Raw genomic sequence first — 13733 nt, forward strand, 5'->3', positions numbered from 1 at the left:
TGCAACATGAAAATCATACAATTAATTAGAAAGTAAAATGTCGACAATTTTTCTATACAATTCAAAATTTCAATCATTTCGAGCAAAATTTGACCATTTCAACCACTATAGTCATGTCGACAGAATGTTGACCGAAACCTTGTAAAACTGTCAAGTCGCTAAGGGTTTCAAGTCGACTAGGGTCAATAAATTTCAGAAATTTTGACCTATGAGGCTATGTAAAGTAGCTCCACCATCTTCACAAGAGAGTTTAAGCAGAACATTTCATAAATTTCCTCTACCCACTTATTTGTTTTATTTCCTTTCAAACATTTCCATCCCTTATTATCAAAACAGAAGTTAAAGCAAAAGTTTTCCTGAATACCTGTTCAAATTCCCTTCCATGCACAGATGGATTAACACTTTTATGCTTTCCACCAGAACCAGAGGATGTCAATGTCCCAAGCAAGACATGCACAATTGTTAAAATAGTATCACAAGAGAGTTTAAGACTCATATCTCATTTCAGCCATGCTTTCCACGGATGCAACCTATATAAGAGAAGAGTTTATTTAGAGAGATTGATTGCATAGTGAACTAAAACTAGGACATGTATGTGCCTTCTCTAACAGGTACCAACCAAAAGGAATCCTGTGATTATCAGCTTATAATATATAAAGAAATCTTTCATGGCACAATAGTAGTGGAGATCGGAAGTACCATGTCCAAGAGATGAGAATAAGACAGGGAAAAATGTTCAAAGAGACTGCAACGAATATGCTCGCAGACCTAATCAAAGGAAGCCACAATCAAAACAAGGATTTTTTTCGTGTAAAGTCACTAAACATGTAGAGTGCAAATTAGTAACTTGAACGATAAACAGGGAGTAATGCACCTTAGTATCTTTTTCTCTTTCCATGAGATCAAACAAGATTTTCCCCGTAATGAAGGCAGAGCTGAGGAAAAACTAGAAATTGGTAATCATGTCCAACTTCCACTGCATAGAAGAATGAGAAGAAATGAAAGACACACCCTTCCCACCAAAAGCTACATGATCCATATCAGTGCAATCGTCATTCACATTCAATTCCATATCTACAATCTTAACTTCACTTCCATCTGATGGATTAGAATTTTGTAGGAAAGGTGGATGATGATAAGTTAACCATGACCCTTTCCAATTGAACATTACTTGAGCATTCAGAGTTACCTCATAAACTGCAGCCAGAGCCCTTAAGAGATTCCCAATGGCTAGGATAGTATATCGACAAAGCACAGAATCAACAGCATTTTGATCTTTCCAACTGAAAAGAGGACAGCAGAGAAAATTCCGAAGAGAAGCTGATGTAGAGCCAGTACCATCCAAAATAGGGCAAGAGCCAAAACAACAATGATGTAGAAGATCAGAGCAGTTTTGCTCGATAACAGAGACAGCATGTTCAAGTAGTTTTAATAATTCTGGAGCATCTTTGTAACAAAAGAATGAGTTTTCATCTCTTAGCCTGAAGAAAATGAAGCATTGATGAACAAAAGACATAACCTTAGGGAAACAGAAAAGAAAAACAGTCACAAGTGAGACCCAAAATACAGTCAAACAATCACAAAGATAGGCATGTTCGTTCTTTCACTTCCCCCCCCCCCCCTTTTATTGGAACGTTCTTTAAGTTTAAGAATTTGGACTTGGAAGCTGGAACCATCAAGAAATTTTACAACTTGAAAGCATGAATACTGCATTGCACTAGTGACAGCTACCCACAATGTAATTCAGAGATTCTAAAATATCTCCAAGAATAAATAAATCATGACCACAACAAAGAGATTCTTTGATATACAACACTACTTCAAAATGAAGGAATTGACATTTACTTTTAGGAGCAGAGAGACATACTTCCAATTCCCTCAAAACACACAAAGGGAGATAATATTAGCAAGGAGGTGCTTATATTTTAAGACATCCCATAAAATCCAGGTAAACAACTTTAGGACGTCAGAGATATGGTATGTAGGGGCAGAATGGGTAAGGAGAGAGGGAAAGCCCCAGCCAATCCTTTGCAGTGCCAGAAGCAAGGTCATAACTGGTCTAGTATCGGCAGTGGTAGTGTTGCAGTGTAGTCGGCTTCATGGGCGGTTTTGTTGGGGACATTTCTGTGGGTGGTTCTTTTTTTACGCAGGGGGGTGGGGGTGGGGGTGGGAGCTGCGATTATTTTTCGGCAAATGGGGTCAAAATAATGGAACTGGTCCTCTTGTTATTTTTTTCTTCAATGACTCTTCTTGAGCCATTACCAATCACCCCTTTCTTTTTTCTCTTCCATTAAATTTCCTTCCTGCTAATAACATAATAATAATAATACAATACATTGAAACGACTTAGCTCTATGGTTTAAGGGGCAGTATTCTTCTCCACCCCCGCCTAAAACAAAAATAAATAAATAAATAAATATTCAGCCAATGATTCAAATTGTGAGTAAATAAACCCAAGGTACTAAGTATCCTATCGTATCCTCAGATACTAATTGATACTATATCTTAAAAATTTGATATTGGTACAAATAAAAAAACCTCATCCTTCATATATAATCAATTAAAAGCACTCATTTTACATATTACCTATTTAAAGTGTTTTATGATTCGAAATTGTATTTTTCATATTCTCCAAAACAAAACTGTTACAATCCTAGATACCTGTAATCAAAGAAGAGAGAGAGAGAGAGAGAGAGAGAGAGAGAGAGAGAGAGAGAGAGAGATGCGATCGAAAGACTCCCAAAAAGAGGAGTAACCTGTGATCAGACCAGAATTATTTGATCACAGGTTTCCCCTTATTTTATATATTTTACCATAATTAAAAATGACAAGAGTACCCACAACATAAAGTCATTAACCCTAAAACAGAACCATGAGCTGATAGGACAGAACTGTCCCTATCGGCTTAGTGAAACTAGCGCTAATCCCTTATTGGGATTAGCGTCATTCTCAAAACTCCCCCTCAAGCTGGACCATACACATCACCCAGGCTCAGCTTAATACAACCATTACGAAAACAAGGAGCAAAAAGAGACTTGGTGAACATGTCAGCCAACTGATCTGATGAAGGAACAAAAGGGGTCTCAATTATCTTCTTCAAAACAGCATCACAAACAAAGTGGCAGTCCACCTCTATGTGCTTGGTCCTCTGGTGGAAGACCGGATTACTAGCAATGAACATCGCAACTTGGTCGTCACAATACATCTTCATAGGCTTGGTCACTGGAAATCCCAACTCCAAGAGTAAAGACCGGAGCCACATCAACACAGTAGTAGTATGAGCCATAGCTCTGTATTCTACTTCGACACTAGATCGGGCAATGGGAATCCGCTTCTTGTTATGCCATGTAACCACATAACCTCCAACAAATGTACAACAACCCATAATAGATCTCCGATCACTAACAGAGCTGGCCCAATCAGCATCAGAATAGCCAATTAGTTCCATATGCCGATTAGGACGATAGATACTCTTTTCCAGGAGCACCCTTTAGGAAGCGAAGAACACGAATGGTAGCATCCCAATGAGCTTTCTAAGGAAACTACATGAACTGACTGAGGACTCCAACAATATACGAGATGTCAAGATAAGTCACAGTAAGATAAATTAACTTGCTAATCAAACTCCTATACTGATGCACATCCTTGAGAGGTTCGCCATCATTAAGACCAAACTTTTGATGAGGATCCATAGGGATGTCAACAGGTCTGGATGCAAGTATATTAGTATCAGATAAAAAATCCACCATATATTTCCTTTGAGACTGACTGATCCCTTTCTTGCATCGGATCACCTCAATCCCAAGAAAATAGTAAAGTTGGCCCAAGTCCTTGGTTTGAAAGTGTTGCTGTAGATAAGCTTTCACTTCAAAAAATCTTACCTTATGATTACCAGTAATAATAATATCATTAACATAAACTACTAAGACAACTAGTTTATCACCTCTGCGACGAAAAAAGAGAAAATAATCAGAATAACACTATGGTAGTTCTGAACTTGTCAAACCATGCCCGAGGGGAATGTTTAAGTCCATAGATAGCCCTGTGTAAGCGACATACAAGACCTTTATTCTCCCCCTGAGCAATATAACCAGGAGGTTGCTCTATATACACCTCTTCCAGTAGATCACCATACAAGAAGGCATTCTTGATGTCCAACTGAAACAAGGGCTAATCAAAATTGACAGCAAGAGAAATAAGTAAACGAACAGAATTCAGTCTAGCAACTGGGGAGAAGGTCTTAAAATAATCAACTCCATATGTCTGAGTATACCCTTTGGCAACCAGACGGGCTTTCAACCGCTCAACAGAGCCATCAGAGTGGTACTTAATAGTGTACACCCAGCGACACTTCACCAAATCCTTGTCAAGAGGTAAATCTACCAGACTCCAGGTACCATGATTCAAGAGAGCATCCATTTCTACATCAATGGCAACTTCCATCCTAAAATACTTAGGGCATCAATATGGGTGCAGGGAATAGGATTAGTAGAAAGAGATAGGGCAAGACCATAGACGGGAGAAGTAGACATGGAAACAAAGTTATCAATAGGATACATAACCATAGATTTTTTAGTGCAAGAACATGTACCCTTCCTTTGAGCAATTGGTAAGTCATCAGGCGGAGAAGGAGGAAGAGATTCACCAGAGGAAGGTGGTAGGGGAGGAAGTGAATCAGTTGGAGTATTAGTTTCTCCACTTGGTTGTCCAACCTTCTTCCTACACTGATAAACCTATAGGAGAGGTGAGTCAATGGCACTAGGAACATCAGGGAAGGGTATAAGAGACAGAGAGAGGGAATAGGTGGAGGAGATGGAGAAGATCACTACATACTAGATTAGGACACCTGAGGAGAAAAAAATGATGTGCCCTCAAAGAAATTCACATCGGCACTAACAAAGTTCCGGTGAGTAATAGAGTCTACTTGCGTATGCAAATTATGAACAAAACACACACCCAAAGACTCGGGGAGAAACAGGAAAACTCAACAAAGTAGAGAACATAATAGAAAAAGGAGACCTTTCTGAGAGAGCTGAAGACGGCATACTATTAATCAAGTGATGTGCAGTCAAAACCCCATCACACAAAAAATTATTAGGAACATACATATGAATCATAATATCTCAAGCTACCCCAAGAAGATGCCAATTCATGCGCTCTGCTACCCCATTTTGTTGTGGGGTATAGGCACAACTAGTTTAATGTATCATCCCACGATTGGCACAAAAATCAGAAATATTATTTGAGCATATTCTAGTGCAATATCAGAACGAAAAATCTTAATTAAAATACCAAACTGCGTTTTTATTTCAATATAGAATTGTTGAAACACAGATAAAAATTCAAATCTGTCCCTTAATATGTATAGCCATGTAAGGCGAGAATAATCATCCACAAAAGTCACAACGTAGCGAAAACCAAATCTATTACTAACTCTGCAAGGACCCCATACATCAGAATGGACTAAAGAAAAAAAAAAGACAGATTACGAGACAAAGCGAGATGGGAAGGACACACAATAATGTTTGCCCAACTCACATGCCTCACATTCTAACCTAAGAACAGACTTTAAATTAGGAAATAAAAGTTTCAACCTAGACAAAGATAAATGTCCTAAACAACAATGCCATTGGAAATGAGTCACATCCCCAACAACAGTAGCAGTAGCAGAAGTCGGAGAGCCACAGTTGAAATAATATAAACCATCCTTTTCACACCTTCTACCAATTGTCTTCCTCGTGTGAAGATCCGGAAAAACACGGTAAGAGGGAAAGAAGGTTATTGAGCAATTTAATGAACTAGTTAGATGGCTCACAGAATGAAGACTTAATGGAAATTATGGAACATATAACACATAAGATAAATTCAAAGAGGGGGTAGGAGAGATAGTACTATGGCCTAGAACTGGTAGAACTGGTACTAGAGAAAAAGGTCTTAAAAAGTGATGGCTTACCAGTCATATAAGCATAAACACCTGAATCAATGATCCAGGGGGTAGAGGTAGTGGTAAGAAGGGCATGAGCTAAGGTGGCAACGGATGTAGACCCACCATTCGATGTATGAGAGCATGCCTCGAGAATGTGCAAGTGCTGGAGCAACTGATTGATGTTATCGTGCAAATTGGTAGATGAATCTCCAGAAGGTCTCGATTTAGCATCAACAGAAGACATTGTATCAGTATCATCATCTGACACTGCATGATTGGCTAACTGGGCTTCCTGTAATAAGTGCACTGGCAAGGAAGGCTATCCACTAGAACCTTGACCAACAGATCCATGACTCCCCCATGACTAAGACCCCGATCGCCACCACGTCCACGTCCACGGTTGGCAAGGAAGGCAGAATTGTCATTGGAAGACTGATCAGATTTACTTGATGCAGTGATATGTGGCAATCGCTAATAAGTGTCATTCAGAGTAGGAACAGTATCCCCTGCAAGTAAATGTCCATTCACCGCCATCAAATCATTATTCAAACCAGTAAAAAATTTGGAAACGAAAAACTCATTCCGCTGAGCCTTCAATTTGTCAATGTCTGTGGTCAAGGGCTGGAAAACATTAAGTTCTTCAACCATTCCCCTGAAAGTACAATAATATTCTGAAAGAGATCTGTCAGACTGGCAAAACTGGAACAACTTCTCATAAATATCATAAATACGGGTCATGTTCTTTTCTTGAGAGTAATTTTTCTTTAAATCTTCCCATACTCCCTTTGTAGTAGAGTAAAATATGACATTGGCAGCGACATCTAGTTCCATACTATTCCACAACCAGATTAAAATCAAAGTATTATCCTTCATCCATTCATCATAACCCTTGTCAGATCATGAAGGAGAATTAGAAGTAATATACTTAAGTTTATCATTGGCCATATAATAAACCTTCACAAACTGAGCCCAAAGTAGGTAATTCGAGCTTCCCTTGAGCTTAAAAGAAGTAATTTGGATATTGACATTATCCGAGATAGTTGCAGTAGTCATAAAGGTAGTAGACTTTGTTGGGAATACCACTCTCCATAACGGTTTTGACAATAACAAAGAAGTGTGTGCAACTAAACATTTTCATACCAAGTGCGATGTGAAGGATCAAGACACAAGGTTTGCTTAACCTCTAGCTCAATAATGTGGACAAATAGAAGAAATTAGAGCTCAAGACCGAATAGCACGGAGAAGACCCGAAGACTCGAAGCAAGCGATCAAAGACTCGAAGACTTGAAGTAATTGATCAAAGACTCGAAGCAAGTGATCGAAGACTTAAAGACTCATCTCTAGTATATGTTGTAATAGCACACACTGACACACACCACACTCATACATAAACGTGTTAGAAAGACCTTTAGTGCAACCTAAGTAGTTGGTCTCATGTTCATATTTGATAGACACTCAAAAACACAAAACAGAGGCCATCCGGTACTTACCAGATTGAACCAGTGCCTACCGGATAGACTCTATGAAGCAAAATTTCTCAAACATGACCAACAAAGACCATCCCAGTGCCTCCCGGATGGAATCGAAATTTCTACTGATTGGCTGGTTTGGTTCCGAATGAGATTAACATCTCAGATATGGCCAACAGAGGCCATCCGATACCTAACAGATGGAACCGATAACTATCAGATGCCTCCTGAACACCTCCAATGGCTAGTTTTACGAGTCTAAAGGCTATAATGTGGACAACGGTAACATGATCCGGTACCTACCGGCTGAGGCAATTTTTGGCCGTTTGAGTTTATACTCATTCCTAAATTGGAGATGTTGTTACCCAAATTAAGCCCAACACTCTCCCATATAAATACCCCACTAATGGCTTCATTAATTAACAATTAAGTGAGCATTAAACAATTATATCAAAGCCATTGAGTGACAGTGAAGCATTATTCTTCGAGTACCAACTTTGTGATTAAAGTTTAAGTTCCAAGGAACTCAATTGCCGGTTAGAAGTCTCCATCATCCTTCATATACAAAGGGAAACAACTAAGGTGCATTTTTCATTCATTTCATATTCATTGCACGCACCGCATGAGGTACCTCAAAACTTTATTCCACTTTTCTCTTTACACTTGTCTAGACTGTACTTAGGCTAATGTAGGATTCTCTTGTCCAAATAAAATTGTAAGGGTGATTCTCTAGCTCTAAAGGAGATTGTAAAGGTGTCTCTCTACCTATAAAGGAGATTGTGTAAAAGGTTTTCTTCCCTACCTGTTGTACTGAAAGGGAAAACTAGTAAAATACCTTGCAAGAGGATCTTGTAGGGAGTGGAATAGACTCGGATTAAGTCGAACCACTATAAATTTCGGTGTAATGTGATTGTGAATTTTTATTCCGCATTAGTTTTTATTTCATAATCATATTTGGGAATCTGATATATTCGAAAAGATTTTAATTTCCACTAGTATAACCTATTCACCCCCCTCTAGGTTATTTCGGACTTGGTCTTAGCCATGAGAATCGAAAATAAAGTAAACAAATAGAGTAATAGAAATACCAAAAAAATAGCAAACCACACCTGAACCACAATGACTAACACTAAAGCCCTTGTAGGAATCCTTAGCTTAAAGAAGAAGATGGCTGCAGTCCAAGGTCTTCAAATATTCAGCATAGTACCAATAGAGCACGATCCATCAAACTACATGTGATTTAATACATGGTAGACGCAGCAATAGGTGGTTGTACAGCAGAAGATTTCAGGGCAAAACTAAGATCAGCAAGGAGGGTTTTGAAAAGCTTGATTTGATAACAAAGGCTAGCATACCATGTTAGAATCCCAAATACCTGTAATCAAACTAGAGAAAAGAGAAAAGAAGAGAAAAGACAGAAAGAGAGATGCGATCGAAAAACTCTCAAAAAGAGGAGTAACCTACGATCAAACCAGAATTGTTTGATTTCAGGTTTCCCCTTATTTTATATATTTTACCATAACTAAAAATGCCAAGAATACCCTCAACGTAGTCATTAACCCTAAAACAGAACCATGGGCTAATAGGATAGAATTGTCCCTATCGGCCTAGTGAAACTAGCGCTAATCCCTTATCACATCATTCTCAATAAGTACAATATGTATTGACACTTAAAATGTTACACCCGAGCCCTAATCCGGTCTAATTTGAAAATTTGCTGTGACAGGCCTCAGATCGGAGATTGAAAGTACTATCGGGTATTGGCCCGTGGCTATGCATTGTCGAAGGGGTAGGGATGACCCCACATGTTCGTGCATCGCGTGCCTATCTAACTGGAGGGGATTCATACCTTTCGATCCCAGACGGCAAGTGACCCGACTCCCACACTTGATTTTCAACACACATCAAAATTTTCAAAAAGCCTTGAGCATGTCTGAGGGTAACCACCCGTGCGAGACCAACCCTGGGATAACAAGTTGTCAAGACAGCACCATCGGAAACAAGCTACCGGAAGCAGCCTGGGCTTGGATCCGATGCCTATTTTTGGTGGGTTGACAGGTTGTTGTCGAGGTTGCCCGTGGTTCCCACCACTCGCATCGTAAATGACTCCGGATGATCCCAATAAATTCTCCACACCTTTCTCGTGATGTGAGCACTTTATGGACCTAAATGTGTGAGTCCTCGTGCCCAGAATTTCATTTTAACCCAATTGGTTCAAAAGAGATCCAAACCAAACAGACCCTAAGGCCCACTTAAGTTATAAGTTGGGAAATGAGGATTTATTTCCTCATTTCCCTTGTCCCCAACGTAGCAGAGGAGAGAAAAAGGAGAGGAAAGAAGGAGAAGAGGAAGAAAAAGAAAGTTGGAGGCCTAACTTGGTGTCGATTGCCGCTTTGTTGCCAGAATCATTCCCGGAGGTAAGTACATCCTCCTATACCACTCTCTCTCTTCATTTCGACCTAGAAAAAGCTAGGTATAGATGGAATCTTGGCGTACACACCATGTTAAGATTGTAGGATGCGTGTTCTACCCTCCCGATGTTGTTACTGAGCTCAAACCAAGCCTAGTGAACTCTAACAACATGGAATGCCAAAAGACCAACTAGGGTTTCGATCGTTCGATTGACGTATCTCCTGAACAGCCCGGTGGAATTAGAATTTTCTTAGCTTAGAATCATGCTAAGAACATTCCCTATAAACTCCATGAAACAAATCCCGATAATCGGGCCTGAGCTAGAAAGCCCCAAAATAGTTAGACTGCCTTGAACCACCACCAGAAACAGCCCACCGGATTCACTGGGATAGTTTCTGGTGGCACATTTCCGGTGGACATAGAGCCTTATGTGCTCTATGTCACCTCCACAAGAAACAATACTGATATTTTCGATGGAAATGCCCTGTTTCTAGTGGTTGTTTCAAGTAACAGTATATCACTTAGGAACAGTGTTTGTACCATTTGGGGGTGGCCTGTGTGGGTCCCTCCCGATGTTTTTGAAGCGTATTGATGTACTATTCCCTTTTTGTCTAGGACAATGATGCACACGTGCCCCGAAGCCGGAATTGGATTGATCGATTGGTGGCCATACTTGAACCAGAACACTCCCGATCGTAAAACAAGTGAGGGATGGACAGTATTTATTTTTGGAATGTTTATTATTATTAAATTGCTCCCATGTTTAGAACTACATGTTTAATAGTAATTGTACAAATATGATGATGATATGTTACATTGTCAATTTACGATCATGATATGAATTGTATGAAGATGTATGGTGGGATCTGGTGTGGACGAGGTGGTACTGGTGCCGTGATTGCCGTATGTAAGTTGCATTCATGTATTGATTATGTGCATTAGAGTTAGTTGTAGTCGCAGGTTACACTTTGTAGTCAAGATCTCGCTAGTATCGTGTACTCCAGGACTGTATTTGAAAATGGATGCACTTCGTGGCCGAAGATTGGTACCGGTGTCACATAGTCTATACTCAACTATGATATGTATGTCAGATTAGGTAAACGGTCTCGGGTTTCACTTTGTGGCCAAGGTTTCTTTGGCATAGTGTACCCGGGACTATATTTGGAGATGGATTACACTTTGTGGCCGAGGTCTTATCAGTATCATGTAATTCATACTAATTGTATCACTATGAAGGTATGTAGCATATATGTGGTTAGGTATCACTCCCTATGCTATGAATTTGCCATCAGGGGTTGAGGTATTGGATAACCCATTGTGGCATGTTCGATAACACTTTTCGGAATGCCACACAGGCGGTATTATGTGATTATAGCCTGAGGCAGGAACCTATCTGGCGTGGCCGATGATGTACCAATGCCATGACTGCCAGGAGGGGGTTATCAAGGGTTTGTTAGGTGACCCATGGACGCATATGGGGACCGACAGGCTTCTAATTATAGCTGGGGTTTGTATCCTTACCTAGTTGATGGTGGTTCCGAGATGAAGGATATAGCCTAATGCGTTGTAGGAGTATTTACCAGACTTAGTTGTATTGTTAGGTGGATAATAAATAAATGAACTGCATCACGAGCATCGTGGACTATGTGTTTAATTTCTGCAATCATGCATCATAAATTACTGCTATTGTCTTGCTTTGTTGTGCTTAACCCCACCCCTCACTGAGCAAGTTGGAAAGCTCCCTTCACATATACACCCCTTTTTAGATGATGATGATGTAGGTACCGTGGTGCCAATGGCGGGTGACCCAGTATCTTCTGGGTTAGAGTATGATGTGAGAGGCTAGTGGATGCCAGAAGCGGAGGAACACGATTAGGACTATGCTTGTGACCACTATGCTTACACTGTACCGTGAGATTGTACATCATATTTTGATACTATTGGGTATAACTATGGATTTTATATTATTTTTTAGATTATATCATACGTCATGAATGAATGTAATAGAATAACGATTTTTTCCCATTTTATTTATAATTCCGTTACTATACTATGATTCCGCTGCCTATGTTGGTTTGTGATGCGAGATTGTGAAAATGTTAAGGTACTACTATCAGAGATCCTAGTAGGTTGGTACGATAGGTATGTGTCATACTCACACCGCCGGTATTTCTAATAGTAAGTTGGGTCTACTGGGAGTGGGGTGTGACATAAAATCACCCTTCCAAAACAATACCCGATCCGTATACTTTAAATATCGATAAACCCACGTAGGTTGACATATCAAAAACAACACAGAAAGTCTAATAAAACTATATTCTTATAGTGAGAGGGAAAGCATCAATATTAACAAAATTTTACCACAATAAGAACACAAAGCTTTTGTTACAATTAAATAAGAACATGAACGTAAAGTCTACCTAGTTAAGATCAAATAGTAAATGCAATTAGATAAGAGGGAAGTTGTATAGAAGAGATCACATAGAAGCATATTTCCAATATCCTTATCCATTACATCCACAAGAACGTAGTCTTCCTTTACATACGTGTCTGAAGAGTCGGTTATGGGGAATCCAATTAAATCCAAACCTTAGTCCTCCTAGGTACATATAATATTGTTGATTGTTGAATGTGGATTGTAGAATAGAGCATACTAGCTGAGGGTTCAAAGACTCGGAGACTACATACATAGGGTATCAAATCAAAATAGCATTTTAGGTTTGATATTAAAAAAAAATAAAAAAAATTGATGTTTCCATTGTGTTTAGAAGGCCTAAAATAGGGTAAATACCAAGTTTCAAGGGCTACAAAGACCATACGACCACCGAGAATAACTATCGAGTCGACCAAGAAAAAATACATAATCTCAGCAAGATCTCTTTTTTGGATCCGCGAGATAGGGTAAACCTTGTTGTTATCTGCTGAGGGAGACGCACATTATGCCACCAATGGGATTGGGAAACCTAAAAAGAGAAGATAGAAGATTTTTTCATTCAGCCTAAATTGGACAAAAAGAGAACTTTAAAAGGATAAACTCCAGCACCTTAACCCAAGGACCAAGCTGAATTTCAAACAAAATGTTCAGAGAACACTCATACTCTTCTTCCAACACTTCATAGTCACCTTCCTCGATCTAAAACCATAGTTTCAATTCAGAGAGTCACCAATAATTCAGTTCCTGTTCAATGTAGAGTCTAATAAGGAAGCTGAACTTAGGTGTTGACAAGGACAAGACAACCTTCAATACTCCCTTAAACCAGTTATAAGCAATTTCAGACGCATCAGTGTAAGAGTAAGCCATGAGCAATCCTTTGTAGTAAGAAATGAGTACACAACCAGTAGACAGAGAAAACATAGCAGCTGGCAACAGCATGACCACCCGCTCATTGAACACAAAAGATTCGTACATCATATAATGACAATTTTTCATTTCCCATTCCAAAAGCGGGTTCTTATATTTTGCATATGTTGCATATATGTGCATATATATATATACTAGCAAAAATGCACGTGTAGCGAAACATTTTTTAGTTTCATTTTTAGTCGAATTAGCGTGTATTGTGCGGAAAAAAAATGTCAATTAATTGCATCTTTACTTATTTCTAGTTGTTTACAATCTAAATTATCTTCCAAGTGTCCAACAACTCTTGCAAATCTGAAGTTATAATCTCTTTTTCGTAATTCTTGTAAGGAATTTCAAGTAATTACATAGAGGTAGCTTCTAATTAAGAGTCTTGGTATGATATACAAGGGGAAAATTATTGCTACTGGAGGATCAATTTCCATGTTTGCACATGCATATGGCAATAGTTTTAATTTTGGTAAAGAGTATTAAGGGTTCTTCTACAACACTTCTTTTAGATAGAGAAAAAAGAACATATATATTGAAAGGTTAGGAAATGTACTAAATACATTGCCTTGATCAC

The 13733-nt window shown here is 39.0% G+C and overlaps 1 long non-coding RNA gene across 1 annotated transcript; it reads right to left on the reverse strand.

Annotated features, from left to right (window-relative positions):
• Positions 1 to 262: 262 nt before the first annotated feature.
• On the reverse strand, positions 263 to 1599 carry LOC122062379. The gene is made up of 4 exons (XR_006134927.1): positions 1190 to 1599; positions 875 to 976; positions 700 to 768; positions 263 to 530 (listed from the first exon to the last, which is right to left on the reverse strand). It is a non-coding gene; the product is annotated as an uncharacterized LOC122062379 (long non-coding RNA).
• Between the last annotated feature and the right edge of the window lie 12134 nt (positions 1600 to 13733).

This window comes from Macadamia integrifolia, unplaced genomic scaffold (genome assembly GCF_013358625.1).
Source record: "Macadamia integrifolia cultivar HAES 741 unplaced genomic scaffold, SCU_Mint_v3 scaffold1009, whole genome shotgun sequence".
Classification (NCBI taxonomy): Eukaryota; Viridiplantae; Streptophyta; class Magnoliopsida; order Proteales; family Proteaceae; genus Macadamia; species Macadamia integrifolia.